The sequence below is a fragment of the Lepidothrix coronata genome, unplaced genomic scaffold, assembly GCF_001604755.1.
Source record: "Lepidothrix coronata isolate B3197 unplaced genomic scaffold, Lepidothrix_coronata-1.0 Scaffold156, whole genome shotgun sequence".
Taxonomy (NCBI): domain Eukaryota; kingdom Metazoa; phylum Chordata; class Aves; order Passeriformes; family Pipridae; genus Lepidothrix; species Lepidothrix coronata.
The window spans coordinates 1,019,942-1,025,591 of NW_016690336.1; the positions used below are offsets into that span (position 1 = coordinate 1,019,942).

At 49.5% G+C, this 5,650-nt stretch overlaps 1 long non-coding RNA gene across 1 annotated transcript; it reads right to left on the minus strand.

The window, feature by feature from the left end:
• Nucleotides 1-364: 364 nt before the first annotated feature.
• On the minus strand, nt 365-4,640 carry LOC108504262. The gene is made up of 3 exons (XR_001877048.1): nt 4,347-4,640; nt 1,926-2,102; nt 365-517 (listed from the first exon to the last, which is right to left on the minus strand). It is a non-coding gene; the product is annotated as an uncharacterized LOC108504262 (long non-coding RNA).
• Between the last annotated feature and the right edge of the window lie 1,010 nt (nt 4,641-5,650).

Consider the following 5,650-nt stretch of genomic DNA (forward strand, 5'->3'; position numbering starts at 1 on the left):
CCCAAGGAAAAGGCTGCTTCAACTTCAATCTGGCCACCCCTAAATAAAATCCTGGCTTTGCTTTGTCCTGCCTCAGTGATCCCATGGTAGTGAACAAAGACCCACCAGTGGAGTTGGGAAAAATTCACTTCCTTTAAGGGAAAAGCAAACATGGACTGAATTGCCCCCGGCTGCTCATGGAAGAAAGGCAACGGGACACAACTTGGGAGATGCTTCAGCAGCACTTGGGGATAAATGGGCTTTCAAAAGCACTTGTTTTGAAGAGAAACTGGCAACAGAAACAGTCTCTTTTCGTTGGGAATGGTGGGAGGAAGGTAAAAAATAACAGTGGTGGAGAACTTCACTCTTTTCTACGCCTCATCTGCTGCTTTATTAGTACTCCTAAATCTGTTCTGCTAAGTATAAACACCACCAAATTTACATAAACTTCATTAAAAGCCTGTGTCTCAACTCTGCTGCTCCTGTAGCACACCCAGGAAATGGAGAACTTCAAACTCCTCTGCAGCAAAATAAGCGACTGCAAGATAAACAAACAACATTTTAAGGACGTTTTTGCTTTTTTTCCCCCCGTTTGTTTATTTTTTTTTTCCATTTCTGTAGCTTCCCTGGTTCTGTGCCTCCAAGGCTTGTGGGGCTTCTCTTTCCCTTCCTGGTTCTTTCTGCCCAGACCTGGAGCAATGCTTCCCATCTCCTCACAGTGCATTAAAAAAGAGAAGTGGAATCCTGATAAAACACCAAATGTGATGGGCTTTGCTCCTTTGAGAGCTTTTATTTCCCTGCTGGTCCTGCACGTGCTGGTGAGGAAGAAGAGGACCATATTCCTGGTTAGTTATCACTTCAATAAAACCTAAAGAGGGTGGCTGGCTGGCGGTGCTTGCAGGAGCCACAGGTGCTGGTTTCTCTTTGGGACCTCTTAAGGGATTGCTGGGATTTGGAGTCATGTCCCTGGTGCATCCACTGCCTCAGTTTCCCCAGGAAGTTTGACTCTTGTCAGATTTGGGCACTTTTATTCATGGAATCACAGAATCAAACAGTGGCCTGGCTTGGAAGGGACCTTAAGACCATCCAGTCCCACCTCCTGCCATGGGCAGGGACACCTTCCACTAGCCCAGGTTGCTCCAAGCCCTGTCCAGCCTGGCCTTGGACACTTCCAGGGATGGGGCAGCCACAGCTTCTCTGGGCAGCCTGTGCTAGGGCCTCACCACCCTCACAGCCAGGAATTCCTTCCCAATATCTTCCCATATATCTTCCCCTTGGAATGGGCTGCCCAGGGAAGTAGTGGATTCTCCGTCCCTGGAGATTTTTAAAAAGAGACTGGATGTGGCATCAGTGCCATGGTCTAGCAACTGCAGCAGTACTGGATCAAGGGTTGGACTTGATGATCTCAGAGGTCCCTTCCAACCCAGCTGATTCTATGATTCTATGATCTCATATAAACCTACTCTCTGTCAGTTTGAAGCCATTCCCCCTTGTCCTGTCACTCCAGGCCCTTGTAAATAGTCTCTCTCCATCTTTCTTGTCAGCTCCTTCAGTTACTGGAAGGTCATAGTTAGGTCACCCCAAAGCCTTCTCTTCTCCAGGCTGAACAATCCCAATTCTCTCAGCCTTTCCTCACAGCAGAGCTGCTCCATCCCCTTAATTAGCTTGGTGGCCCTGTTTTGGACTCACTCCAACAGCTCCATGTCCTTCCTGTGCTGGGATCCCAGGGCTGGAGGCAGCTCTGCAGAGGGGTCTCACCTGAGGGGGCAGAGGGGCAGAATCCCCCCCTGCCCTGCTGCCCACGCTGGGGGATCAGCCTGTGGTACAAACACCTGAGTCTTTTCTTACCGTACAATTAATACTCCGATAACGAGGATTTCGGGGGAGAAAGCGATCTGGAGGCAGGACCAAGGAATGCACAGCTGTGTCAGGGCTCACAGACTCACCAAAGCCCCTCCATGCCCTCCTTTGGGTCTGGCCAAGATGTGCCACCTCCATTCTTCAACACAGACAGGGCTTTGAAGGGAGGGAACCAGGAGGCTGGAATTCAGACCAGCTCTCATTTCTGTGCAGCATCCATCTATCAGACAGGCCCAGAGGAGCTGCTGTCCCTCTCACCAGTGCTGGAGAAAAACCAGGGAGGAAACCCAGAAAAACATCTAGATAGGATCAAGTTCACCATCACAATGTGATGCCTCTCTCAAGGGGAGCATCTACCCGGACAAACTAAAACATATCCTCCACTTGACTCCCTCTGGTTGGAAGAAACATGAAAGCACTCAAATTTTGTGCCAGAGCTGCTAAAAGACCTGGCTGACAAGATGCTTTTCCATCCACCAGTGAGGAGCAGGAGATGAGGGCAGAGAATTTGAGTATGTGCAAAGCATTTCCCCCTTGCTCTTGCCCTTCCCAAATGCCTCAAACCCTGCGAGGAACAAAGTGTCCCCCTCCAAGATTAGCCCCACCAGAGCTCACCAGCAATAGCTGTTCCCAGTGGAGCTTCCCTGGATATTCCAGTTTGTGCCTGCTCTTCTCCCACCAATTTTAAGCACTCCTGACAGCTTGAAGGAGAAGGTGGGTTGCTGTTGCTGCAGCTCCACCATCTGCCCTCAGCCACGCTCCCTCCCCAGCTGCCTCTCTGGGGTTGGGCACTTGGCCAAGGCAACCTCTCAGTAAGGAAATGCTGGGCCCTGCAACCCTGAGCCTCTTGTGGAAACCTCAGGCCTGGTCTGTGGCCAGAAATCCTCTCCTGGACAACGGGAGAGAAGCTCTGACACATGCAAATACTCCCAGAATAACTCTGGGATGTGCCCGCGATGTGCCCACGAGCCACACCTACAGAGAGGAAGGTGCCCATCGCCCCTGGCCTCCCTTCACCATCAGGTGTTTACTGCCATGGATTTGTTTCATGGGATGGATTTATTAGGTAGGTTCAAGAGGTGGTCTAGTCCCTATGATGGAAATAACTTTTCCTGCCACGTTGAGGCAGGGACAAAGACCAGGATGAAGCTCCTTGCCCTGTGAGTGGTTTGAAAGAGGAGGGCACACTACAAGCATATGGCTTTTGGGAAAACAAATCCTCAAATAGGGCATTAAAACCATGACTATCTGCTGCCTGGAGAGCTGAAACGGGAGGAAACACCAACCCAGTTCTTCAGGGTCCCTGCTGAAGGGAGGACAGGTACAAAGAAATCCCAAGCAAGAGACGGGCAATTATTTACAAGGCTACGGTTTCCTCCTTTCTTTCCCAAGGTTTGTATTAACGCTCGTCAGAAAATAAACCGTCTGCAAAACATCCTCCCTGTGATCTCCCGTGCACTGGGGGATGTCTGAACACGCTCTTTAACAATCTCTAATCCCACAGCCAGAAAACTCTCCCTGCTGCCTCGTGCCCGGCGCGATAACGGGGGAAAACAAAACCCTGCGCAGGAACCGGCGTCTGCAGCAAAGAGCCCTCCGGATTCCAAGTATTTCCTTTCACCGGAGTAAATTATGTTTTATGACTATAATTAACTGGGAGCCAGTACACACTGAGCTGGTTTTGAGCTGACTCAATGCTGTCTGCAAAGCACAGTGTGATAAAACAATATTCAAATCAACTTCTTAACTAAGCTGGCGAGTGACACAATCCGGGGACGGGTGCCAAGAGTAAGTGGAGGTTTGCAAAGCCCCGGGCGCAGGGAGGGATTTCAGGGACTTGGGAGTATTTTCTTCAAAGGGATTGGGTTTCCCAATCCACGGGCTGTGAATTGTGGATGGGTTATGGTTTCTGAAGCAGCTGAGTTCCTACAGCTTCGCTGTTATGTTATTTTTCCAGCAGAAAGGGAAAAAAAAAAAAAGATATCCCAAAAGGATTGGAGACGTTTGAGGTTGGAAGTGACAGCTGTTGGGAGGTTTGGGTTGGATATTAGGGAAAATTTCTTCACCAAAAATGTTGTCAACTGTTGGAAGAGGCTGCAAAGAGCAGTGGTGGAGTCCCCATCCCTGGAGGGATTTAAGAGCCATGTGGATGTGGCACTTGGGGACATGGGTTAGTGGTGGCCTTGGCAGTGCTGGGGGAAGGGTTGAACTGAATAATCTTAGAGGGCTTTTCTAATATTAATGACTCTAGGAAAAGCAGAATCCCTGGAAACATTCAAGGCCAGGTTGGACTGGGGTCTGAGCAACATCATCTTACTGAAGATGTCCCTGCTCACTCCAGGGGGTGTGGAACCAGATGGCCTTTAAAAGTCCCTTCCAACCCAAACTATTCCATGATTCTGTGATCTCTTCAGGCCTGCCAAGGTGTGAGTGACTGGAAGACACCTCAAGCTGAAAATACCTTCCTTTTAGGTAGGTCTACATGTTGACACCTCCTTTTGAGCTACCTGCTGAGGTGCCTCTGATGGTCACTGGAGGTCATGGCTGTGCCACCAGTGGAGCTGGACAGCAGGTCAGGCCATCCCATCAGCCTCTTGGTAGTCCAGAGGTGCATGGTGACAGCTTTTCATTGTGACCAAGAGATACCTTGAAGCATTCACAGCCCCAGAGCCTCAGGAGGATCTGCTGAAAGTTTGACTCATTAGAAGACCTTCCAAGTGCTGGTGGTTGGTATGATGGACCTGACGGGTGACCAGAACGTGCCTGGGGCTGCACCAAACCTAAAGTCACGCTCTCTGCCTCCTTCCCTGCCTCTGTGACATGGCCACGCTTCCAGCGGTGCTCATAATAGTTATTAATCACCACTTCTTGGAAAACAATGTGTTCTGAAGGTGTTTGACTTTTACAAAGCCTGTAACTATTCCTGCCCTTTAATAGGGCGCCTGTCCTTTAATAAGCTATTTTCTTATTGCTGGATATTATTGTGCTGAACCCCACGGACCTGCAAACTGGAGCTCTCACCCTGTTTTCTTTCTACACGATCAAAAAGCGAATTATTAAAAGGCTGAAATCGAAATGAAGCTTTTAATTTGAATGAAGCAAAAGAATTTTTCGTTGGTCTGATGGAAAACTTGCATTTTTTGTTTCTGGGTGGGTCCGGAAGGTTGATTCCACCTGGGACGACACTCCTTGGTGAGATCACAGATTCTTCCACAGTCATAGGCAACAATCCTGCCCTTAGTTCCTGACATGGTGATGAGAGTCACCCCCATGCACTGCCAACTCTGCTGGCTCCTCAGGAGAGGCGGGGGTTGTTTGCTTGCCAGTGGTAGCAAATATTTCAGAATTAGCGAAAATTTCACGGTTTAGATCAATATAATAATAAATACAGTTTACGCCCACAGAATTTGCAATTATATCTGGAGAGTTTTCAGAGCAGGGAAAGGAGGTACCAGAGCTGCCCTGAGGCAGGACAGAGGAGATGAGAATTTTATGGGGCAGTGTCGTGCTTGTGACCTCCAGAGTTTGGGGGTTCAGGTCAACTTTGGGTGTCTGAGATGCCAGAAAATGCAAGAGGGAGGTGGAATGCAGGTAGAGGAGGCATTTACCAGTGTGTGTTGGCATTCCACTCTACTCCCAAAGCTCAGGACACCAGGATGGGCTGCTGGAGTAAACGTAAAGCCTGTGGGAGTGGGTTGGCATGGATGATTTCCCTCCTGGCAGGAGAGCAGGGACAGGAGCTGGGTGCCCACTGCCCACAGGGGCCGTGCAAATGTGCAGGGAGAAGCAGCATTTGAGGTGCTCCAGGGTA